Source organism: Vanellus vanellus, assembly GCF_965231255.1.
Source record: "Vanellus vanellus genome assembly, chromosome: 7".
Taxonomy (NCBI): Eukaryota; Metazoa; Chordata; class Aves; order Charadriiformes; family Charadriidae; genus Vanellus; species Vanellus vanellus.
In genome coordinates this window covers 3315686-3342244 of record NC_138912.1, presented here as the reverse complement: position 1 = coordinate 3342244, position 26559 = coordinate 3315686, and the positions used below count along the sequence as shown (strand labels likewise).

General features: G+C 44.2%; 1 long non-coding RNA gene across 1 annotated transcript in view; it reads left to right on the top strand.

The window, feature by feature from the left end:
- The window catches only part of LOC309674458, a 60532-nt gene that overhangs the window by 28656 nt on the left and 5317 nt on the right, over positions 1 to 26559 (top strand). Inside the window, exons 2-4 of the long non-coding RNA XR_014269390.1 lie at positions 20611 to 20689; positions 21344 to 21444; positions 24715 to 24773. This is a non-coding gene — a long non-coding RNA (uncharacterized lncRNA). The remainder of the gene's footprint in view (positions 1 to 20610; positions 20690 to 21343; positions 21445 to 24714; positions 24774 to 26559) is intronic.

Here is a 26559-nt window from a genome sequence, read left to right as displayed (position 1 = left end):
GGCAAGGAACCTGATGGGACCGCAGGGAAAGCACTGAAGGAAACGTATTCTGCCATGGACATTCAACGGGTTAAGGAGGACGTAAGATTTGTGAAGGTGTGGATTTTAGCTCATATTTTGGAGTCCCTCAATCCATTTTGGAGCCTGAATTATAGCAAATACAAGGAAACGACAGATTTAAAGTCAAAATTCAGGCGCTTCAAGACACCAACACGGAGAATTTACAGTCCAGGTGTAAGGAGGGATGCCAGCAGTAGAGTCACGGCTGCGTCGGGAAAGCAGGCGACGTTCTAAACGCAGCGCGGCTCGTTTCTGAAAGCGCTGAAGGCTCCGATAGACACAGGCTGCGAAATCCCGGGCATAAATTGTAGAGACAGCCGATGGCCTTTAGGCTCAGGTGCTGCGGCATAGGGATGCGCCGCGGCGTACCTTGGAGGAGGGCTGCTGGCTTATAGCCGGCTTTGAGGACTCGCCCAGGAGAATTAGCGATGTTTTCTTAACGGGTTTCTAATCACTTCCCATCCTCGAGCGCGCGGGAGAGCAGCGGGGCACGGGGGTCCTGTACCAAAGCATCTCTCATCTAGGACAAGAGGAAATGGGTTCAAGTTATGTCAGGGCAGGTTTAGATTGGATATTAGGAAGCATTTTTTCACTGAAAGGGTTATTAAACATTGGAATAAGCTGCCCAGAGAGGTGGTGGATTCACCATCCCTGGAGGTGTTTAAGAAAAGGGTAGATGAGGTGCTTAGGGACATGGTTTAGGAGTGGTGGTGTTTTTATCAGGGTAGGTTAATGGTTGGACTTGATGATCTTAAAGGTCCCTTCCAACCTCACTGATTCTATGATTCTATGATCTCCTTTGAGGTATTACATCATCATATTGGGGTTTGCCGCGTTGTTGCGGTCTTAGCAAATGGTGTGAAAATAAACACCAGGGCAAGGTTTGCTGATATTAGTAAGGATACAATTTTGATGATTTTAACTTACCTTAAAATTTTCCTTTTCTTTAGTCTTCAGACTGATTCCCAAGCCGTGGCAGAGAGCTCCAAGTTAGCTCTGGTGTAAAATCCAACCTGTTGTTTATCCAAACCTTGTGCCAGTCTAAAGTTCCAGAAAAGAAATGATTTATTTGTCAGGAATACAGCATGTTGTTTTGCATTTTCTATAGGTATTAGTCTAAAATGTGCCGACGACCTTTCTTCAGTAGCATTTTATTACGGTGTCTAGTTTATCATAGTAAAGCCTTTGTTATTTTTTGTGTGATGGTAGAAGTTACATATGCTTTCGATCTCCCATTCGCAATCCACTTACTTAACTGAGTATTTGATTTAAAGGTACTTTTGGCTTGAAGACAATTTAAAGGTACTTTTGGCTTGAAGACAATTAACTGAAATATGTTTTGAGATAATTACAAATTGGCAAAGGGGCCCGATTTAATCTTACGCGCAAGTATGTACATATGCTTTAGTTCTCGCGTTTTAATCTGAGAAATCAGATTTTGGATTTGTTATCCAAAGAATTGGGCATTGTGGGTAAATTAAACTTTACCAACTTGTTCAGCTCATCTTTGCTAAGGGGGTGCCATTGTCAACGATGCTTTTTTTTGCCATAAAGTAAGATTTATACTGACGGTTTTATGTAGCAACCATAATATTGATTTAAATTATTTTTGTAAGAATCTCAGAGCATCTGGGGAAGATCATCTGCGTTATGTTGACCTTACAGATGTTCAAGTTGATTCATAGAGGAATTAAGTAATTTGCCTGTGCTCATGCAGCGAACAACCAGCAGTGAAGAACTGAAACCATCTATTATTTTCACATGAAATATTCTGCTCCATTTCGGTAACTAGTACATTTTCCATATGAATATTAACCCATAACTCTAGTTGAGATAACACACTTCACATTGTGGGTGTATAAGTGGAAAAATTACTCAAAATGTTATACAAAAATAAGGAAGGTCAGTGCGGTCTTTAGTTTTTAAGGTCAATGTAGATGTAGATGAGCATTCACCCCGAAACAAGCCATAGAGGTGTATATTTTTGTGAAGTCTAACCTGGACGGTCCTTCCTGATTCCCCATCGTTCTGTTGGAGGTTATCGCTTCCAGCACATCGCTGCGAAACAACACCTTGTGTAACCATTCCCCCACTGGCTTCAGGCAAAAAGAGCTAGGATGGGTTTGTTGTATGGCTTAAATAAACGGAGTTAACCCGTTTGATTTTGACTGCTGTAGGCGACAGTGCCGTCCTGAACCCCTTTTGCTGTAGGAGCTGCAGGGACGGGGGGCTCCAGCAGCAGCGATGGCGAGAAGCTATGGGAGAGATGGAAGCCTCTTCTGTTCCCATAGCTGTATCTGTAAGAAGACGCCTTCTTTACAGCCCTGTTCAGCTTTAAAAGTAGAACGTAAGGCCTTTGGAGTGTGGGTTATAGACCCAAGGATGCTAAACGTCAGCCTCATCAAAACTTTCTGTAAAACTCTTATTACTCGTAGTTGAGATAGATATGCTTTGACGTATGAGAGCTGAATAATGACTGCGATGTTAGCACATATGTTTATTTCACCTTTCTCGTAGAAAAGGATGGATCGGGCAACATGTATTGCATTATCAAATTATCCCAAGAATTGGAGTGTGTTGCACGTAAAGCTTCAGTTCTAATAAAAGTGTGCCAAATTAACAGGAATGAATAGATGCTGAGTAAATAATGCTGTTTTCCTCTTAGTTTATAATGGATTTGTTGATAGGAAACAACTTTTCTATCTGTTTACATCATGATAATTTGATAACCCATTTGTATTATTTAAGCTGCGTATTTTGTAAATGCTGAAGCAAAATAATTTGTAACAGAGGCAGTATGTAGGAACTGCTCTCCTAAAGTGTTTTTTAAATTGCTTCGCTTGCAGCTACAGAGTTTGCCATAAAGAATGATTTCTCATTCTGAAATTTCAAAGCCGCAGGAGTGGTCATATCGCTGAGAAAGGGACAGCCTGATGATTTAAGACTATTTAATGCCCCGCTTGTTGTGGAACAGAGTGCTGTAGACCTTACTGGTGTAGCAGAACATATCGCTGCAGTTTCTTAATGCCCTAAACCAGGAAACTGATTTATCACCTATTAGGTCTTATTAGATCCCATTCAGAGGGAAAAATGAACTGCTGTAGCTGGATGGCAGAAAATTAATTTGAAATAAATGTTAGGTAGTCAGGCTTCTTCAGTTCTTCTATCCAAGTCAATCTCTGGCTGGAAAGTTGGTTTTCCAGGTTTGATATGGTTTCTTGCAGGGAGGCGTACTGTGCCTGCACGCCGGGATACAAGGGTGATGTAAAACCGTCTGTTCGGGACAGGTGGAGCTCTGATGCGATTACTTCACACATTCATAATCTAGATTTAAAAAAAAAAAAACAAACAAACATTTACTGTGCCGTAAGATGCCCTCCTCGCACGGCTCCTTGGGAGCATGCGGCGGGACAGGGAGGAGCGGGTGGAAGGGCAGCTCTCAAGCTGCCGCCTTGTTCGGGGTATCGCGTGGTCTGGGGAGGGTTTATTTCTTCCGATAGCCCATCTTCCCTGGGAGAAGTCGTGTGGAGCCACCGTAGACATTTTCCGGCAGTTTCCGATTTTTATGAGTTTAAATCTGTTGTTTACGGCTGGAGTTGCTTGTATGGGCGGTTGCCTGCTATGCGCTAGCTGAACGTGGGGCGCGCAACCAGGCAAGGCACTGCTGGTTTTTACAAATGACATCCTGCTGAGTTCACTTCAGCTAGTAAAAGCAGCGGTCTTGATCTCCATTTCCTTACTGTTTGTAAAACTATGCTCGGAAACATGGGTTGATAACAAGACGCTTTGGTGGCAGCGGAGCGGGTCGTTTGGAGGGAGCGGCTTTAGCTGCAGAGGCTGGGAGGAGGAACTGGGGGGAGAGGTGAGCTTTTCTTCTCGCCCCGCTTTTCTTTCAGCTTTGCCTTTTATTGCTGTTATTTTTGGTTTAGATAAAGAGTCCTTCAAATGCAATGCAAGAACTGTCCCTCAAGTCAAAAACCATAATCGCAAACCACCAGTGGTGTGCGGGGCTTTCACCTCGGGTTTGCCTTCAGGGTGGACACCCCCAAACGCTGTTGGGAAGACGTCATTCTTTGTTGTCCCATCCGAGGAGCCAGCTATAGACTACTGAATGCTGACTGCTGAAGTCACCCGGCTTTGGAATCCGCCCGACCAAACCTGCTGTCGGACCTTCCCTGGGAGTTCCTACAGAAACGAAGGGGCCGTCAGCAGAGTCCTTGCACTGCCCTGCCAGCACCCACAAACTTCTCAGCCCAGGTCCACCAGGTTTTTGACCCTGTTCCCTTTTAATAAGGACTATTGCGCCTGTATGTCCCTGCCCTGGTACTGCCGAGTCAAATAATCATGTCTCGGTATATGGGAGGTGACGTACCTATTGACTGCTCTTCACGTAAAAGGAGAAAATATTGAATTCAGCTGGTGAGGAGGTTGGGAAGCACAGGTTTGCTTCTCACCCTGATCGATCATACTCTTTTGGGTGGCGAGACTTCTTAAAGAATGAGAAAATGAGGTTTCTGTTATTGTCAGAGGCAGCGGCGAACATTACCTTTGCAGTTCCAGATGAACGAATGAAGTTTTATTTTATCTCTAACACCAACCGAAGGATAAAATGTTAGTATCTTGGCTTTTGTACGTACATCATCATACCAGCATTTTCCTGTTCCAAGATTAACACTAATTATGCTGCTTTGTGATTTGCAGGTTTCACCTGAGGGCGGATTGCCTTTATTGAGTAGGAAAGTCAAAAATTGGCTTACAGGGCAGGTCTTTTAAGATGGAAAGTCATTTGCTTCTCAGTAGCATCTTCTGATGTACAAAATGAGATCGGTACAAAAGGTTTGATATTTCAAAGAAAGTCAACACCCTGTTAGTTCCAGATCAGCCAGTCATCTTCCCTTGCTGGCTGAGACCTCCTCCCTCTGTTGATCTTTGCTACGCGCGTCCCTCGCTCCACGTGGTGCTGAAGCCCTGTGTCGGGGCACAAGCCGTGGGACTCGCAGTGTTTTGAGGTTATCGTGGTCATTGTTGGCTTATACAGCTGTCTTGCAAAGCAAAGGTCGGCAATCTGTTCAGTCTCTGCTTAATCATATAACCAAGTAACCGTTATTTCTTCACATATGAACTTTTTTCTGATTTTCTTCAACATCTTTATTGTCTTTCTGTGCTCACAAATCACAGAATCATAGAATGGTTTGGGTTGGAAGGGACCTTGAAGATCATCCAGTCCCCCCCCCTGCCCTGGGCAAGGCCACCTCCCCCCAGCCCAGGTTGCTCCCAGCCCCGTCCAACCCGGCCTTGAACACCTCCAGGGATGGGGCAGCCACAGCTTCTCGGGGCAACCTGCGCCAGGGGCTCACCGCCCCCACAGGGAAACATTTCTTCCTCATATGTCATCTAAATCTCCCCTCTTCCACTTTGAAGCCATTCCCCCTAATCCTATCACTCCATGCCCTTGTATAAAGTCTCTCCCCAGCTCTCCTGGAGCCCCTTTAGGCACTGGAAGGGGCTCTGAGGTCTCCCCGGAGCCTTCTCTTCCCCAGGCTGACCCCCCAACCTCTCCCAGCCTGTCCTCCCAGCAGAGGGGCTCCAGCCCTCCCAGCATCTCCGGGGCCTCCTCTGGCCCCGCTCCAACAGCTCCGTGTCCTTCTGCTGTGGGGACCCCCCGAGCTGGAGGCAGCACTGTGGGGGGGTCTCCCCAGAGCAGAGCGCAGCAGAGGGGCACAACCCCCCCTCGCCCCGCTGGCCACGCTGCGGGGGACGCAGCCCGGGGTGCCGGGGGCTCGCTGGGCTGCCAGTGCACATTGCCCGGTCAGGTTGAGCTTCTCGGTCTGCCCTTGCATGATGAGGTGCCTGGCTCTGCATCCTCAACGCGGGGTGGCCAGGGACATTCCCACTGAGATTTTATTCCCTGTTTTGGAGTCGCCTGTCCCCATTGCTTTCACTGCCCTCCATCCTTGTCACACCCAGTGCGGTAACGGGGGCAGGTGTCGTAATTCAGAGATTCTACAGAGTTGGTCCAGCGCTGTTCCCATTACAGCTCACGTTAATTGAGGCACAGCAACATGCTGAAACGTTCTTACAATTTCCAGAGCCGGTTTTGTCTGGACCCGTCCCTGTAAATGGGTCTTTAAGTAATTTTAAAGAAATAGGTTGACACCCCAACTTACTGTGCTGTACAAAGCAACTTAACAAAAAAGCCCAAAACCGTATTTACCATAACTCAAAACTTCGTAGCAGAAGTTAATTTATACGGCTACGGTCATCCAGTAATTATGATTTGTCGCAGACTAATATTTACTTTTTTGACTAATTTAAAACCCATTCATTATACTACATACAAATTAAGAACAAAGTGTTGCGTTGGTCTCTGAATACATAACTGCAATTAAGATACTCTCTTGCAGAAATAATACGTGTAGGGTTAATTTGGACCACGAGTTGTTTTTTCTTCTGCCTTTGTGTTTCTGTACAATTAAATTATCCCACTGTGGCACAGAGAAAATAACACTTATTTGCGTCTGGGCTGTAACATGGTATTTTTAACGGAAGTATTTTTAATGAGACTGTGTAACGAGGGCTTGTGGCACGGCTTGTTGACTAACAGCGGATTAGTTATGTTTGCTCATTCCGTGAGAGGTGAGAGGCTTGGAACAGCGTTCCTGGCCCCGGTTGTGAGCGAGCAACTTTCCTAAAGCCAAAGAGGTAATTTCTGATGAAAATGTCAACGCTGGAAGAGTTAGAATCACAGGAGGTCCCTGCAGAAGGCTGTATTTCTCCCTTTTTAGTGGCATTTGGCTCTTAATAACATTTAATGACGCCGTGGGAATAAAAATATTCTAATTCTGTCATGAATTTCAAATTTGAGTGAATGTAATGTAAATTAATATATTCTCCGTTATAGGAAGAGCATTTGAGTGGTATCATCATCTAATGCTCTCTTATGTATTGAACTAAATCACAGTTTGCGGGGCTCATCTGCGCCGTTACCTGCTATGTGTGGGATATAGGAAGTATATAACTTTTAAGTATGCATAAATGAGAATTTCACGATTGCAATAGAGCAGATATTAAGGTATATATTAAGGTAGATATAGCAAAAAAAAAAAAAAAAAAAGATAATAAAAACCCTTTCACTGTTTCCCCCAGTAAAATTTAAATTACCCAACCTAAATAGCAACAGGGGGAGGCAATTCTTTCCGATAAATATGGAGAAAAAGGAAAAGACTCTTAAAATATGGGGAAAAGAAAATCTTCATCTCAGTCGGCGTTTTTAGGACAAAAAGTTGAACTTATTTTTGCTGTAATTTATAAAACGCTTTGTTAGGTATTTTCTTTTAAAATACCGTTTTCTGCTGAAAACCTGGAAGAGTTGAGGAAAGCTAAACCAGCGCACACGTTCGATTTTACCATCCCCTGATTCTTTAGCAGTGATTCCCTCATCCCTTTGGCCTATCAGTGTGGTCAAAACCGAACCCTTTTTGCAGGCTTTCGTGTTGATACCGTAATGCAAAACCTTTTGATTGAAACCACGATAAATTCTACCGTAATTTTGCACATCGCTTGCGGGCACTTTGAGTAGCTTTTGGCTATCGGTTTTTCAGCCGTCGCAGTTTGGATATTACTGATGTTAAAGCTGAAATGACGTAAAATTGGAACAAACTGTGCATGCCATTCTGCTTTTAATTTGCCTGCCAGTATATGGAAAAAATCCAGAAAACTGTGCTTTTTACCTTATGTAAACCTTTGACAAATCCTCTGGTTGTTCAGTGTTGACCTGTAGAGCTTCTCGCTTTTGCCAGGCTTCCTGTAACGTCCGCTGCAGATGGACTCGAAGATGCTGGCAAGCCTTACCTGCGCGAGCATCGATAAGTATCCTTTCGAAAAGCAGCGTTTTCCCTGCCCGCCGTGAATCCCGGCAGTGCCAGCATCCCTCTCTGCAGCAAAAGGCTTCCGTTGTTAGTCCCCGCATCCCGCTCGGCTCGTTCCTGGCTTATTGGCATGTAGGTAACGAGGAAGGTACGGGAGTCAGGAACGCGCGTATGTTGTAGCTTCAACCTCAGTGCGATGGAGGGATGAAGCAAATGGTGTGTTGGCTTAGCGTGAATCCCTAATAGAGACGTCCCGGCGTGACGAGGCTTAAAAGACTCGCGCTCCTCTAGAAACTTTAAATGACAGGTCACTAAAGAGAGATGTTATTCAAGTTTGCATTTTTTAGTGCTATGATTAGTCTTTTTTCTCCTTGGGATTCGAGCCTTTACATCAGGCCGGCAATCACTCGTTCGTATATGTTAAGACTTGGAATATGCTGTCTCTGTGCCTTCCGACGCTGGTCAGCTTCTGCTCAACTTTGGCCTTCCAGTGGTTGCATTAATGGTTTCCCTTAAAACTTCCATAATCAGACTCTACCTTCCAAATTTACTGTTTGTTAAAAACAGAATTTTATATGAAAATTTTGGAAAATATAGTAAAAGTAGCAATGGGTGGTGAGCCCCCGGCACAGGGTGCCCCGAGAAGCTGTGGCTGCCCCGTCCCTGGAGGTGGTCAAGGCCGGGTTGGATGGGGCTGGGAGCAACCTGGGCTGGGGGGAGGTGGCCCTGCCCAGGGCAGGGAAGGGGTGGGACTGGATGATCTTCAAGGTCCCTTCCAACCCAAACCATTCCATGATTCTATGAATTTTGTTTGGTTGTTTTTTTTCTGGGTGGGAAAACCTCCTAGCATTGGGGCTAGTCTGGATTTTTCCCCACTTAGTTTCTACTGCCCATATGAGCCCGTAAAATAATTACAGTCTACTCATCGAGAAGCTGCTGGCTTTCAGTGCCATTGGCATTATAAATTATCTGTCTAGAGATGGCCAAAATGTGTAATTCAGGCCAGAGGAGAACGTAAAAGGTGCATAAATGGTGCATAAACGTTATGTGGGCCTTGTGCCCAACTATACTTTGACCCAGTCCAGGAAAATCGGTCCAGTGGCATTGATTTTTGTCAAGTGACTGCCTGGCTGTCTTGTCCTTGCGAGGCTTGGAAATACATTCGCAGCAGAGCCCTGTGTCTGAATTAACTGCGCTGGCGCTGCCGCGCGGCGCGACGCACCATCTGCGCTGTGGGATTTACGATGCTCCAGTTTGCTGGTGTCCAGCGATGCTGCTGGAGTCGGGCGTTTTTCCAAATTGGGGTCATTTCCAAATTCAAAGTGCTGCTTTTTAGAACAAGGAAATAGACCTGCCTTAGTTTTGGTGACGCACTTATTGCTGTGTCCACATTAAAGCAAACTTTTATGTGGCTCTGCCTTCGGAAAGGTGAGGATTCAGTGCAGCCGCAGCTTTAGGTTATGATGCTGTCTTACAAACTCAGCTGTCAGAAATCAAATTTTCGTCTTATGGTGCACTAAAAAAAGGATTTCCAAGCTACTATTTGTTTTTCAAAAGCCGGATAGTTTGCTGCTGTTTTAAAAATACTTTATCCGTGTAGCATACTTCAGTAGCTTAAAGAGCTTCCTCGGGATTAACGGGGAGAGTGAAATTAAAGAATTGCATAAAAGAAATTGCAGAGAACCAGCTTTCCTTCTGGAGGATGCAGTTGCAAGGCTCCTGACACTGGTAGTTGTTGTATAATGGTACAGAGGTGCTCAGCCTTCCCGAGGGAACGCGTGTGCTTTAGGGATGCTTCCAAACCTTCCTCTCCTTCCCCCGCGGGGAGGCTGGGGCAGGACCGTATCGGCCGCCTGCCTGCGTCCTCCGCAGCTGGAGTGGAGCCTTACCTGTGTTTGTTCGACCGTCAGGGAACGGAGCTTAACGTATTCTGGTCCACATATCTGGAAAAATGGGTTAAGCTCCTTAACAAAGTGACAGAGAGGTTTGGCTGTCCCCGTAAACAACGGTGCGTTCCTATCAGTGGCGCGTACAGCCGCAGTTATGTTTCGCAATTCATTTAATAGGAAAATTGTTTCAGCAAAAAACTTTGTCCCATCAACGCACTTGGCCGTGGTTTATGCGACCCCAGTTGCGTTTACCTCCGAAGCTTTGACTAATTACCAGCTGTAGAATTGCGGGGAGGATCGGGGCGGCGCGGCAGAGCGAGCGCCGGATCCTGCCAAGGCTGGAGCCCCTCGGACCGCTGCGCACCACAGCCGCCCTGCAGGAGGGCACGTCCTTTCGAGGCGGGAGGTGCCTCCTGAAAGGCTGCGGGTTGATGCGTTTGGGGAGTTGGGAAGGTCCCTCTGTTGCCCCGCGGCTGTGCTGGCGTGTGCCGGGCTCGTTAAAGGAGCGAACCCAATATGGGTTTGATCATTCAGTTCTGTTGCGGTCTCTTATGAGACAGTTTGTGTTTATCTGCAGCGTTATTTAGCCCTTCTAAACTGGAGAAAACACATGCCTGAACTGGAGAAAACACATGCCTGGTAAGGATGAGATGAACGCTGAAGGCAGTTGGAGGTAATTGGTGTCTGTGGGCTTCCCCAAAATAAGGGATGTACTAGAACAGAAAAAGAAAAAAAAAAACCAAAAAAACAACCAACAACAAACCGCACCATATTATAAATGTTATACTGTTATTATCTGCCCTTCAAGCCCGACTTCTGTGCTGTATCATCTGTGACTGCGTCCCTGTATGCAGGGTACATTAAGTCTTGCCACGGGAGCCAAAAAACCTGCTAATGGCGGCGGTGGGGACGGGCTCCCGATGGGCCTCGTGCTGGGAGCATTTCTCTTAAGGGCAGGTATAGAAGCATCGTAACCAAGTATTTATTCCAGTCCTGTCTCCCTGCTACAAATAGTATCAGACAGGAGCCTGAAAGCGAAATTAAAAGAATAGCAAACCACTGATCTCGTCCAAAGGTTAATAGCTGGGTCAGGCGAGCAATAGCCTGTACAGGAGCCGAGCCCCGTTCTCGTCTCGCTTCGCTCTCTCCCCTCACATACCCCACTGCCTTCTTAAAATGTTTTGTGTCACTTTAATATCCGAGAGCCACGCTTTGAATCAAACGCAGGCTTACCTAAAGCTCCAGTAAGGGGTTGGGTTTTTTTAGTGTACCAGCATTAGCGATCCCTTCACAAGGCTGTCGGCCGCATAAGCACCCCGGGAGCAGCGAAGCGGAGCAGCTGCGGGGGTTCATCGTTCTCATCTATTGCAAGAAATTGCAGTTTAACCTCTTCCCAGGGAGTCGCTTCGCATGTCTGTGTGTGTGTGTGTGTGTGTGTTTGGGAGGTGGATCCTAATTTTATGAAAGTTCAGCTCTTCTGGACAGTGTCTCCGTGTCTGTGATTCTTGGTAGTTAGGGAATGAAAGAAAGGGATAGTAAGGCATAGGGCTAAACCCCAAGTTTTTTCAGCTCCCATGGAAACTTTCTGCCATCAGGCATCACCGGGAACTTTACGTTTTGGGTGATGGACAAAGAGAAGAGACCTTTCTGCAAATTTGGGTTGCTGAGCACACCGGATTTATGACCCCAGCAGCACTGAAGAGGTGTTAACCTAACCTTTGGACGCTTCCTTGGTCTGCGGATCGCTTTCTTTTTCCTCATTAGTATTCTGTGACGGACTTTGATAAAGTAATTAAAAACCCACAAGAAAAACTGAGATTATTTTTCAAGGAACGTTATGACATTTGTTTAGCCAGCTGCAATTGTCTAAACAATTGATTGCAAGATTGATGAAAACGCCAAAGAATTTGAAATGTAGGGGATCGATTCTATTGATTTATCCATAATTACCTAAAGTAGCCTTAATCTGTATGGAAATGGGTGAGTTAGAAAGGACAGCGCTGTCAGCAGAAAACGAGGGAGGTTCCCATGCTGCAAGCCGTGAGATGCTGTCAAGTATTTGAAAACTTTTGGCCAAATTCAGTCAGAACTTTCACGCTTGACAGGAAAATTTGCCTGCAACGTCCTTTCTCAAACTCCCCAAGAGTTGCTTCTCTTTTTTTAAGTATTTCTCTTCCCAAACTGAATGCTTCCTTAAAAAGCAGTGTGGTGGGAAAAAACTACCATAAGAAACAGTCTCTCTGAATTCAGTAAGTCTTCTCCCTTTAGAATATCAACTTTTGGGTTAGGGGAACACTAATGATGTCATTTGCAATAGACGCTACTTTCCCAGTATTGTAGCCTCAGCTAAAAACTCCGAAATTAAATTGTATTCTAGCATTTCCATTAGAAAACACTATTTCCAAGGTTTTATTACTCTCTCATAAAATTCCCTAGGTGGTGAAATTTAGTATGTAAGGTTATATCCGTGGCTGGAGTTACATCTTAGATAAAATTTCAGGAGACAAAGTTTACTGGTGCTTTTGAAAAAGATTATGGAAGTCTAAAGCTTCTTCTTTCCTGCACTCTGAAAGTCATCAAGAAACCACAGCCCAGACTTTGGAGCAGCGGTCAAGAAGGGAGGAGAGCGAGGGCAGTCCGACCCTGCCACAGGTTGTCTGAGGAGGTTGCCCAGGGAGGTCCGTATCCTTGGAGGCACTCAAAACCCGACTGAGCGACCTGCTCTGGTTTGACCAGGGGCCTCCAGAGGCACCTTCCAACCTCAGCATCTCTGTGCTCCTCTGACTCTGTGCCAAGACCGTTAAACCGACAACTACACTTCAGGTTGAGCATTGCATTGGTGCTGGCCTCGTGCTGAGGATGATTTTCATGCTGGGACGTCCTGTCGATTTTAGATTTTGGTCCCGTCTGAGGCGGACCGTGTATAGAATCATCAAATCATGGAATTGTCTAGGTTGGAAGAGACCCTTGGGATCATCGAGTCCAACCATCTACCCTACTGTACAGTAAAGTTCTCCCCTACGCCATATCCCCCAACACCACATCTAAACGTCTCTTAAACACATCCAGGGATGGGGACTCAACCACCTCCCTGGGCAGTCTGTTCCAATGCCCGACCACTCTTTCTGTGAAAAATTCTTTCCTAATGTGCAGTCTAAACCTACCCTGGTGGAGCTTGAAGCCATTCCCTCTTGTTCTGTCATTAGTTACCTGTGAGAAGAGACCAGCACCAACCTCTCTACAGTGTCCTTTCAAATAGTTGTAGAGAGTTAGAGAGGTGTAGAGAGTACCAGCGTGGATCCATCCAGCCGCTGGGTAGGCAGCGTACGTCTGCAAGGACGTTTGGATGGACTGGAAATCCTACCCTTTTTTTATAGTGTTTATTTCTGTAAACGTTCATCATTTGATTGTCCGGCGGTGTAACGCTCTTGCCTGTCTATTCTGACAGGGTTCTTCCGTCAGTTTGATTTTAAGGTGCGAGACGGCTGTACTGCAAAGGTGGTTTTGGAAAATAATGCGTTGTGCCTGCTATACGGTGTCTGTTATTGGTAGTCAGACCACAAGTTTGTCCTTCAGAATTTCGAAACTTGCAGTTATTTTTCATTCATCTGTCCCCATTGTTTCAGAGGACACACAGCACGGAATATAAATTAGGAAAGAGGTGTCAGTGATTATAGATAATATGCTAAAACCGTTTCTGAAATATTTATTAGAAAATAGGTTAATAAAGTGACATGGTGCACCTGTGCCGGTGTGGAGCAGACATTATGAGAAGATTATGCTAATGTAAGTATTTAGTAGCAAGTCTTCATTGGGATTACTCAGTGCTATTATCATAGTCAGACCAGGAATTGTAATTCCAAAGAAAACAAATTATCAGGGGTTTTGTTTCTTATTTTTAAGTTTTCACTGCTCTTTAGCCTGATGAATTGGAGAATATTACAAGGAATCTTTTAAACATTTTTTTTATTTTTAAAGAGAGAGAGAGAGTTAGACCGGACAGAGAAGTATCACATACGGAAGTGTAAAACGAAAAGGACTTCGGAAACCTTGTGTGGGCTGGGTATTGTCAGGTCTGGAGGTGTGAAGACGGGTGAAGGATAATAACATCACCGGAAAAGAAAAGAGAGAGAGAATTTGGGAAGGGAGGAAACTGGGCGGAGATGCCAGGAGGGCAGCTACCGGCGTGCTCACTCATTTTAATGAGTTTGACTTTCATTTTAGTACAAAATGCACATGTGAGGTCACTACGTATTCTCTGTGTTCCGGGGTTAAAATAATTGGAGAGTCACCATACTGTATGCAGTGCCAGTAGAGAAGTGCTTATAGGAGTCTATTAAAATACCAGTTTTAATTCATATGTAAGTAAAAAGTTGTTCCAAACTTAACCGTGCTCTGCCACACTGAGAAGTTGAAAAAGAATGTGAAGGTATTTGAAGTGATTGCTGTTTAAAAGAAGGCTTCGCTATTCATGCTTTAGTGAGCGTTTGCTCGGGTTTGGGTTTTGCATTGGGATTTCAAGGTCTAGGTCTGTTGTTTCATACGCAGCCTGACAAGATAAGAGTAGTCTGTCTCACATACGCACAGTAAATTTGTCTCCCAGCGAAGCAGAAGCTCGAGCATGGGAAGCATGATGATGTGCAGGAAGGCTGATCAGCTGTAATAAAGCATTCATTATCCTTCCATCTAAATTAACTGAAATGACATCATAATAGTGCCTTTTATAACCTCCCTCCAAATTCCCTCTCTTTTATCGAATTATCAGCTAAACCTAAATTATTTTAAGCTGTATCTGTATATTCTTGTTTAGATAATTCTTCTGTCTTTACGGAAGCCGTTCGTTCGCTCTTGCGTCCTTCTTTTTTGATTCCTCAGGAAAAATAGGAGGGAGCACATTTGGAGCCTGTATTGTTCCATATTTTCCTGTCCATATTTTGCCTAAGCGCTTACGGTGTCAATCAGCATCCCTGGGTACTAAAGCTGACCGAATAATGTACAGAATGGAATATACTGCAAGAAGGTTTCTGCTTTTGCAAGATCTCTCTCTAGATTATTTCTCCAGAAAAGTCTTTTTGCAGAGGCAGTTTGGTCTGCGTGTGCGTTACCTGATGAGAGAGGTGTGTTGCAGCACGGGCAGGCTCCCACCTTCGCTCGGCTCCCGTAGCTTTTGCAGATCCTTTCCGATGATGTGAGAGGCTGAATGGAGGAAAATGGGGCATAGAATATTTTTAAACATGAGGGAACAAGCAAATCAGGGCACTTGACTAATTATAAGAGAGAACGGAGGAAGAAAAACCGACTGTACCTGAGAAAGAGGGAGAAAAAAAAGAGTTGTTTGGCACAGTGACTACTCTTACACTTACAAATTGAATCCCTTTGTCCCTTCTTCATTTATTATCGCCAGTTGAAGTCTATATTTGATATATATGAACAGCCTCCTGGATTCAGTGTGGTTCTTTGTAGGAAAAAGAGCCTCTCTGCAAAGAATCAAGCCATTAATTTTTGCAGTATGTGGTGGAGCAATCTCTAAGCGTGCACCCACCAGCCAGTTAACCACCTATGGGCCTGTTGGAAGCGATTAATAATCAATAACAGTAAAAATACCCAGAACTCAGTAGCTGCAATTGAGGTTAGTTCATGGCTTGAATCAGCAGCGTATGAATTCATTTATTGACTCTGAATTAAAAGCCATAAATGGGGAGAAATTACTGGACAAATTAGGAGTAATCCAAGGCAGGACAAGGTGAATGATACCCCACCAGGCCCCGGGTGTTTGTTTAACCTCTTTTGTTTGTTTCGTTGGGTTTTTTTGAGAATTTCTGCTCTTGTTGGCCCATCCTTAGCATCACATCTAACCTCTGCCATGGTTTTCTGTATCTCCTGTCCTCTTGTTTCCCTCATCTGAGCTCTCTGCCGTATTTCTGTGTCACTCTCAAAGACTTTTACTGAACAATATTCCAGCCGAGGCCTTGCCAGGGCCAAGTAGGTGAGTTGAAATATTTTCCGTCTCCCAGTGGGCCGTTATCCTAACAGAACCCGGACTGAGCCTTTTGCAGCCCCATGGCACGTTCCTGCTCGGCTGTTTTACTGTCCACCATCTGAGTCAGCACCTCTGTACTCTGCACTGCTGAGGCCCCACCTCGAGTGCTGTGTTCAGTTCTGGGCCCCTCATGACAAGACAGACATTGAGGTGTTGGAGTGTCCAGAGAAGGGCAACGGAGCCGGTGAGGGGTCTGGGGCACATGTCTGATGAGGAACAACTGAGGGAGCTGGGGGTGTTCAGCCTGGAGAAGAGGAGGCTGAGGGGAGATCTCATCGCTCTCTACAGCTCCCTGAAAGGAGGGGGTAGCGAGGGGGGTCGGGCTCTTCTCCTAAGGAAGAGGCGATAAGACAAGAATAAACAGCCTCAAGTTGCACAGGGGAGGTTTAGGATGGATATTAGGAAGAATTTCTTCACTGAAAGCGTTGTCCGACATTGGCACAGGCTGCCCAGGGCAGTGGTGGAGTCGCCATCCCTGGAGGGATTTAAAATGGTGTGTAGACGTGGTGCTGAGGGACGTGGGTTAGTGGTAGGTTTGGCAGTGTTGGGTTAACAGTTGGACTCGATGATCTTAAAGGTCCCTTCCGACCAAAACGATTCTGTGAGTCTATGACTAACACACCTGTGCAGTCTTCCACCGTTTTAGTGCAATTCGTTGTTCCTTCTGGCTTAGGGAGGACTGATAAAGGAAATACAGAAAATACCAAGAAAACGCGCTGGTGGTGTAAGACCTGGCTGTGATGGAAGCTGGCTAAACACGGAGTAAGAGGACAGTCGCTGCCTCACAGGACTGAGCTACAACAGCAGAGACACCAGAAAGCTGCTGATGCCTTTGGAGCCATCCCTGGGGGCTCTGCGCACGTAAACCTCATCTGTCCAGGATGTTAATTGTGTTATTTGGTAGATACTTATGCCCTTTAGCAGCGGTCATTCTTCCTTCCATATATCCTGTAGTGACTTCCTTCTGTAATCATATTCCTTCTATTCCAGTCACATCATAGGAAATGTTAATTTCCTTCTTTTAATTGGGTTGATAAAGTCTTTTGTCTAACAAATCTTCTCCAATATGTTAGCGTTAGATTTTGTTGCTGCGTGTGACATTCTCGGTATTGTAGCAGAGTACATCGTGATCGGTTCCAGTCTCTGAACTTCTCTTTTTCAAGGTTTAACTTTTGTGGCTTTTCCTGACACGAATAATGTATTCTTTTGTTAATCGAAACCAAACTTCAAGAAGAGTACTTCTTTTTATGCACATGCAACTGGAAGCTAATCTTTGTTATTAATTGCAGCAAGATAAGGTATGCCACCGCGGATTGATGTTCTCCATCTCAGTGTAGGAGAAGGTTTTGATTACTCATCTGTTGGCTCCGGGGTGTCCGAGCGCACCCTCCGCCCTTACGCGTGTCAGCAGCAGCCAGTTTATGCCTTTGGTTTAATTCTGCCTATTCTGAAGAGGCACATTTCCCTCGTTTTTTTCAGTTTCTCTTACTTTGCCAGTGACGTTACTGACAAACGGCAGTACCTGCGTTGGCGGAGGAGGAGGATTAAGCTGACACCCGGAGTGTCTTTTGGATTTTATTTGGGTGTAAACCTGAACCGTTGTTACCTTCCTGAGTTGCAGCAAACTTCACGGGCGGTAACATACCGTTTCTTAGATTATAGCCAAGAGTTCATCAAGCAAAATTGTTTTCTATCCAAGTGATCTCTTTGGGGTAGTTACCTTTCTGTCTGATTAACTGCAGGCCTGAGCGTCCTACCAGGCCGGTGAAGCGACGCCAACCTAACCAGCTTACCTTCGCCCTGCAGCCCTTGCTCCGTTGTTACTTACTCTGATTCTTTTTGACCGAATTGCAGCTCGTTCACAGGGCGGTGTTTGAAATACTTACCTTCTTGCTCAGCTGCCGGCCCCCCTCGCCCTTGTGCGGGTGTGGGAGAGATGAGGAGGTGGGCAGGAGTACACGGAGTGGTAGTCAGCGAGCTCAGCCTGATAGAAAACTACATTTATGCAAAATGCAGCCTCTGTTCTTAAAATTAACTTCTTCAGATAAAAATCATCATGATTTTGCTGTTTGCTCTTGGCACTGGAGGTACCGATGTGAGCCGCGAGCTTAGCCACGAGAGGGTCGTTCTGCTGGCTTCGGTTATGGCGGGAGATTGCGGTACTTAAATTGGTTGCTGATTAATCTACTTCGTAACTTCCCTTTTCCTCAGCTGAATCCGGATTATTCAGGGTGGATCTGACTGTTATTGTGCCGTCCCAGTCACGTTTCGCTCTGCAGGACCGTGATCCGGCATAGGCGTAGTTGGCCGCCCCCCGGGTTGTAGTAAAGGGACTGTCAAGATTTCCACAAATCCTTTCGGTACGGGTCGAAACAGGCACAAAATCCTCATTGACTTATGTTTGATTTGCGACTGAAGATGTACTGTTGTAATAAAACTACTGTTGACTTTCAGTGGGACAAGGACTGGGCTTTCTTCGGTGGCGTACGTTAGGAAATGTTTTATCCAGTAGCGGAAGGATTGAGTGTGTCATGAAATGAAATCAAAATTAAAATGGGGTTTGAATAATTCAAAAATCAACACTTAAATCTCTGCGCCTCTTCTATTGATGTTCTTTTGTAGGAAGCTGGGAGGAATACCGACCTTCCTGAAGCAGCCGGGTGACAGGGGTAGCGCATGGGCTGCGAGAGGATGGGGTTGTTTAATTACAGCTGCGGTTTAACAGATGTGCCGTGGTTTGGTCCTTTTGCAGCTGCAATCTACTGTAGATTCTGCGTTATTTGTTCTTTATTGGTATGCACTAGAATTAATATAGGGGAAAAATGAGAGTTACAATTTAAAGAAAAATAATGGTATATAAAGTAATGAGATTGTTCCAAAGCTTAATTAGATGGAGCAGATTGAATGCATTACAGTGATGTCTTGAGGCAACATAATTAAATTGTAGGCATAATCCTCCTTGTATTGGAACTGATTTTATCTTCATAAGGCAAGGAGCGTTCGATGGCCTTCCCTACTATGGTAAATTACTAATTCTTCTAGGAAGACTTACGGATCTCATAGTATTATCAGACTTTAAAACCACAAAACAGGGTATATGTCTACATATCAAGCTGTTGATGGTCTGATTACATGGATAACTTCAGTTTCAATCTTAGTATATGCTACAGCTCAGTAATTGAATCATAGATCTAAAATGCATATATCTGCAGTGTATTGTTGTGTATGCTGAATTCACCCCATTTATAAAATATCCTAATAAAGTTGTTTTCTTCTGACAAAGATACTGGTGAATAATGCGCAGAAGTGCTGTTCCTGAAATGCATCCCTGCGTGTGCTGGGTGCACGTGCGCAGGTGCCTGTGGCATCTGAGCTATGAAGAGTAATATGGGAAAATGTATGGATGCGTGTATGCCTACGTGCATGTGTGTATTTATTTTTTCCACGTAATCATTTGTTTTACATATCCTTTCATCTTTTAGATTTCCTTTTGTATTTTCTTTTATAAATTTAATTTTCATTTTCACGTTTGGATACTTTTCTTCACCTCCATTATGCTACTGTGGGTGCGACTGACTTTATGGCACAGATACATCCCAGTGGCGTCAAAATTTTTGCCTTACTTTATTAAGTTAGTATACATAAATAATCTCTCTTAGCATCCCGATGCCCGTGTGTTATCTGGAGGCTTCATTTCTCTTGGGTTACCAAACATTGAGCTCAATATTAATCTTTTTTCAGGAGAGAGATCGCTAGGTATCTTAAATTCGGTAAAAGATCTTTCTAACTGCCTCTGCTGCTTTGTTTTAAATAATTCTGATATTTGTTTGTCAGCCCGTAGAAAGATTAAGTTTGTTATTTGCATTTGATAGCGAACTCTCTTTTTAAAGATTGCTATTATTGGGGGGGAGGAGAGTAGTACATGTCATGAGGGGGCTTTATCGTTGCTGGCTCTTTCGGGAGCCATAAATCTCTACCCCGGTCTGCTCAAAAGACAGGCTCATTTGTCTGGGCATTAGCGGGCAGTTTCCTAGCATAAATTCGAAGTTTTCAGGAGGAATCTAATGTTTATTTTGAAAATGGAGATGAGGGTACCAAAGAATAATATGTTTACTTTTCAGCACCATGAATATGTAGTGACCTACTTACACTATACCATTTGGTTTTATTTTTAAAGCTTGTCAAAGCCAACTCCTAGTGCAATTTAAGAAGCGTCCTTTTCAGAAAAGCAGTAAACTACACTGGGTACTAAATTAGCATTTCAGAAGTAGAACAGCGAACAACGTTTTGAAGATCGTCCTTCAACGGCATTTTTATGCGTTATTGTGCCATACAGTAAAATAGCGTTCGCCTCATGTGTTCGGACGTGTTTCGCTTGAGTTAAACTACAGCCGAGCGCAGATCTAGGTTAGATACACCACCACGATGCTGTAACTTTAAAAATATATGTACTTTTTTTCTAATCAACTGAATTTTTAATGACCTCTTGATTGTCATGAGATATTTTAAAGACAAGTGATTTTATCCAAAACATTCCTTGTGTTTCAGCATATGCTGATTTGCTTGATTAATTTGGAGAACATCTGCATATAATTCTGTATACTTACCAGTGGTGAGATCACGCCGCTTTTCAAGTAACAGCTACGGATTTCACTTTCCAGACAGACTCAGATTTTTCTCTAATTGGGATGCCAAATGTACAAAGGTGCCACAGAAGAGTGTGTAATTATGTAATTTTCTCTTGATCTTTCAGAGTCTTCCTGCGAGCGATTAATCAGTATGCAGATATGCTAAACAAAAAATTTCTCGATCAAGCCAACTTTGAGTTACAGGTAAGAAAAACACACCAGCGTCTTGGGGACTAATGTTAATGATGTAATAAATTTCTGACCTAAAAGCATAATTTTGGTGTATGCATGTGTTGTCGTGAACCCCAGGTGACCTGTTAGCCCAGTTCAATCGTTTTAGGCGCAGCAGGTATGTACAAACCATTGGTGTCTTGTGGGTCTTGTCATAGAAAAGCAACAAATCTCACCCAGAGCATCGCAGAAAACTCTTCCTTTCCTTCAGGAGCAGCGAAAAGGGCTGTCCTCCCCATTTCTGCCGCAGATGCTTTAGCAGAATTCCTGCCTCGAACGTGGAGCCCGAGTGCCCTGCTGAGGAGAAACGCGCCGGTTTAGGTCACTTCTTGCTCAAGATCCCTTTTTTCCTTTTTTTTTTTTTTTTTTATTTATGTGTTCACATTTAATTAGACTTGAATCGTCAAAACACAATCGATCAGGATTTGGAGATGGGAAACGTTTCGTGGAAACGTAAACACAACGAGGAGATGTACTAAGAATATATCAAGACACACCGTCTCTGTGGTGTCTGTTATTTTCGCCTTTAAATATTTATGTGCATAATTTAGATACTTCTAAGGTGTTTTGTAGGTTTCATTTCAGAGAATTAATGGTGTCTATTCTTGTCGTTTTGGGGGCTTTCAGCTTTGGAACAACTACTTCCACCTGGCTGTCGCTTTTCTCACACAAGAGTCTTTACAACTGGAGAATTTTTCAAGTGCTAAAAGAGCAAAAATACTTAACAAGTAAGTCCTATTCGTCATCTAAATCATGGACAAGAACTTGAGGTCTATTAACATAATTTTAGTTTAATTTCTTAGCTAAACCCATTCAAATTGAGATGCAATCATGGTATAATGAAAGGTTGGTTTTAAAAACATGAATCAAGTATTGCATGTGTTGCTACCCTTGAATCAAGATCTAAATTACATGATTCATTACTGATGAAGACAGTATTTTATACTGCAGGATGTTCATAAAGTCAAGACTTTTCAGAAGTATTAACATATTATAAAGCTGAATTTTTAAATCGCTTTAGCTTTGTGCTTATTCTAATCTCATTTTGCGTGTGCTCCTTATTGCTTAATCCCTAACGGCCTTTTAGAGTGAATTTTTGTTAACTACAGCCAGTTTCGCTGCGATATCCCCGAAGAAGGGGTTTGTGTAACTGCAGTGGTGTATGCTTTCCTGGTGAAAAGGGATTACACTGCCCACCTCCGAACGGGGAGCCCGAGCTACCCGACTGCTATTCAGGATCCCACAGCAAATGAAACCTGTCGAAAGAAAAAAGACCGGGGAAAAAAAAGACCGGAGCACGAATATTTTGTTGAACGTGTGCATTTCTCCTAAATTTCACTGGGGTTCCAGCGTAGCGGACCTCATCATTAATTAACTAAACGCTGAACGCGTTTTCGAATACGGCCGTGCGGGTTCTCTTCCTGTGTCGCAAAATTTGTAAAAAGCGCCTGCAAAAGCGGGTTGTTCCCATGGGCAGTCACGTTCCCGCCGTCAGCGCACAAAAACGGGGAGTTTCAAAGCTGAGCAAGTCTAGCTCGGGCTCCTGCCGTGTACAATAGGTACGATATAGCTATGTAGAGAAAGAAGATGCATTTTATACCGCTCGGACTCCTTGCATGTACAATGTAGATTATATAGAGAAAGAAGATGCGTTTTATATCGCTTCACCTTCTAACTTGAAGCCTTTTTGTATATTATTATGGTGAGAGAGATCATGGTGAGAACGGGAAGAGTTTCTCAGTGCTGCAGTGAGATGTGATTTTTAAAGGCTTTTTGGTTTCGCTGTGTGGGTCGCGGCTTTGACCAGAAAAGACAGAGCTCTGTGCCCCATCCTTTTTTTTTTTTGTTTTTTTGTTTTTGGCACCAGAGTTTTGCCCTTCAAACTCATCCACTCCATCGTGAGTTTGGAGGAGCTTCCTTTGGAAGCTGTGCTGTACCTGAGCGTTGAAACAGAATTTTTAAGCGCAGTATGAGCCAATATACCTACGTGTGGCTCGTGGGGCTTCCTTGATGAAACAGGAATATTTACAAGTTCGGTGCAAAAGTGATGTCAAGCAGAGCTCAGGCTTTTGCATTTGTGCTATAAATATCATAAATAACATTATAGCTATGCATTTGCAAAAGGAAATCGAGGTGGTTTTGTAGAGTCAGGTAAGTTTTATTTCATTATATTTAGAATTTATGGGACAAAATGGTTTTGTACAAGACGGGACCGGTGATACAATTCCACTTTTGTAATTAAGAGTGTAAAGGATACTTGCAAAAGGCAAAGCGCTCCAATCAATTAGCCAGCAGAGCGAGCGAAGCCGGGGCTGCCGTCCGTCTCCCCTTGCGCTCTCTGTCCGACTTCAGTCTGCATCTATGGGGCACTGTAGGTCGGATCAGCCTCCTGACCCGAGCAAAAAACCAACAGCTGAGCTGTAATTGGACTGGAAAATACCATCAAATATATTTGTGGACTGATATTCCTCTTTGTGAGGACGGGAACCCTCGACAGAAATTTTCTTCAGGTGATTTTTATGTTAAACTGAGCAGTGTCGCTCGCTGAAGAGATTCAAGAAATGCGCAGACATTTCTCCCTGCTAATATAAGTAAATAGATCGAGTCATTTGAAGCGGTTACTTAATGAAGTTTGCTGAATTGTAAATCTCTGTTTATAATGATTTTACAAGTTGTTATTTTCAGTTTAATCGTGTTTTGGAGACAGAGCTCAAGACCATAAATTCTTCAAGATGCAATAAATGTATGGTCTGGAAGCACTAACTTTTAATTGCTATGTGAAACCGCTACCGGTTCTGTGCCAAAGGGATATAATTAATCGGTTAATCCAATATCACACTCACCCATCTTTTTAAGTATATATTTCAATTAGTATGTCAAATATTTAATAATTAAAAATTTAATTATTGTAATTCGTAGTTTTTGCTAAACATTGCGTCTAAGCATTAGATAATAACGGGTTCTTAATGATGCAGAAGAATCTCTTTAATCCGTATTAATGATAGGGTATCTCGCTATTATCCCACAGAAATCCCACAAGTTGCCAGATATTACCATTTTCCTCATCTTGTTATTTAAGTAATGATCTTTAACGTACAAACGTTCTGTGTAGCAAATACATTCTTATGTATTTGGTTCGTTGTGGTTCCGATCCCGTCATTAATGAAGACAATAGGATGTTTTCCATTCATTACGCTTTCCCGGTATTAACGTGGAGAGGGAGGGGCAGATTAAAATAAGGCTGATGGGAGGTGGGAGGTGTTGGTGCCACCACGTTTGCAGCAGAGCAGAGGGGGGGTGAGTGGCGGTGCTGAAGGGTGGGCTCCCCCCCCTCCGCCCCCGGTCATTAACTGGCTTTTGGTCGAGCCCGGGCAGGACGCAGAATCCCCTCGGAACGTAGAAACCTCCTCTTTCTGATTTTGCGCGTAGAGGTACAAGGTGTCACGCGATGGTCCTCCTTGTATTTTGTAGGACAATGCTGTGCTAAGAGGGTGTATAAAAATAAAATCCAGCCTTAGGCTGTGAAGCTCTCTGTTACGCTTCCTCCAGCCGTTACTGTTTGAAAAATAGAAGATGCTCACAATTAATCTCTGTGACCCCCCAGCGTCCTGAAGGACGGTTAGGTAATCTGAAGATGCAGCAACGAGAGGTTTTGCACAGGTAAATGCTGAGCGTGTGTCCTTCCTTTAGTAAGTACGACCACAGAAATTGAAATTTGAGGTCTTTTGAGGGAGAGCAAGTCGCACAAGGTGAGGAAGAGGAGCTGCTGTAAGAGGGACGTTTGGCAAAGTCCAGCGCTGGCGGGAGCATCGCCGAGCGGGCGAGGGAGTCCGGCTCATCCTGCTGCATGGGTTGCATTTGGAGAACCTGCTCCGTAATTTCAAATCTCTTTGAATGCTGAACAGATTTTGAACTGAAATGTTTCTGCTTATTGGTATTTTGATTGTTTCTTTGTTTGGTTGGTTTTTTTAAATGGTGGTTTTGTTTTCCTTTTTAAGGTACGGTGATATGAGAAGGCAGATTGGCTTTGAAATCAGGGACATGTGGTATAACCTGGGTAAGTAGCCCCAGCACCCGTTGCTTAATGCTTTCACTCAGGGTCTGTGTAAACCAAATCAGAGGTGAAATGAGCTTGCTTTCTCCTGAAATAATGGTAGGCTTCCAGGGGGCATTTACATATTTCAAAAATAAAGCCTCTGCGTGCTTATTTCTCCATCTGGGAAGATATATAACTGTAGTCGGTGTTTAGATATCTCCTGTTTTTTCATGGTGCTCAACCTCACGCTAAATAAAAAGGAACTGTTATGGTGATACCTGTTGAATGGGTTTTTCTCCTTAATTCTATATATATATACACATGCACATCTACGTATATGCATATGTACACACACAGATACATGCGGATGCAGTAACAGGGACTGTAGCAAAATGAATGCGTCCAAGTAACTTAGCCTGGAAATTCTATTTAAAGTCTGATTTTTCAGTCTTGTTTGGCTGTAGGAGAGTGACTCGGGAAGATGGACAAAGAATGGGAACTTGGGCGTCCCTGAAGTTCGTAGGTAAATTAGGCATTCCCGACTATCTCAAGTCTGTGCTGTTCTGTGGGTGTAATTTAGCTATATGGGCATTGAATTTCATGAGAAACTGAGTATTTACTGTGACCTGAGTGTACTCATCTGCCAGATTTCATTTTCCTGAGCTTAACAGCGGAGACACTTCCGCTCTTCTGAGTTTTATCAAAAGTTCCTTAAATTATCAGAAATAAATGCATTTGCCACTTCACTTCTATCTCTAGCTGAACTGTTGTTGCTGAAACTTGGAAAAAAAAAAAAATCAGCATATATAAGAGAAGGGAACGCAAAGGTTCATCGGTATTTGATATCGCAGAGTTTGCGCCCGCTCTGCTGAGACGGTGAGAAAAGGCTTCTGAGAGCGGCCGAATTCCCTTCTCATGAGAAGCGTCTTTCATGAATTAAGGGTCTGGAGAACAGATTAAAGCGCAGTACACACCCGATGGGTGACCTGACAGACAGCTAACAACATCGGTGTCGTGCCTGACGCGGGGTCGGCCAGCTCAGGACGCCGGCAGCCCGTCGGCAATTAGCCAAATCCTTCCCCGTTCCAGGCGTACAGCCGTGTATTCAGCTGTTACCGTTACTAATTCCTCGAGCATCTTCTGCTTTTCCTGGAATTTACTGGGCGGATGGTAGAAGGCTTTGCGTACATAGATAGACATCTGGCTGCTCTTTACCTGAGGTTATTTTATTCGGTCTGGGGACTGGGGAGTGCATCGTGGTTTTTCCTCCGCCGCTGGTGCTGCCTCCCCTCCGACAAGTTATTTAGTTGCTCTGGCGTTCAGTTTTTCACCATTAACAATAATTTCCCCTGGAGTTTTGTGACTCGATCGGCACGGGGGGTGGTGTTTTCTTCGATACTCCTTTCGGTGCTGTCATGAAAGCCTTTTTATTTTTAATAGAGTTTTTATAAACCGAGATTATCCAGGTAGACGATTCCCTGACCTCTTCTAGCTCTGACGCCTGTGCTTCTCTAAGTGGCTGGGATCATTAATGCTGAAATCTCACATGTTGAGGGAGGCGGTAAATTGCTGCTCTTCCCAACAAAAGCGGCGAGAGAAAGGTAAATCGGAGGCAGGACCCCAATCCGAGGCGGCCTTTGTGCTCCTGCTAATGAGCGGCTTGCTTTGTCTCATCTTCTTTGTCGTGCAGACAGTCCATGCTGATCATGTTCAACTTCTGGCTCCTCACCAGTCTCGTGTATGTCACAGCATCAATTAAGAAAGAATTCTGACATTCCACCGCAGGGGAATTGATTGGGGGGCGCTT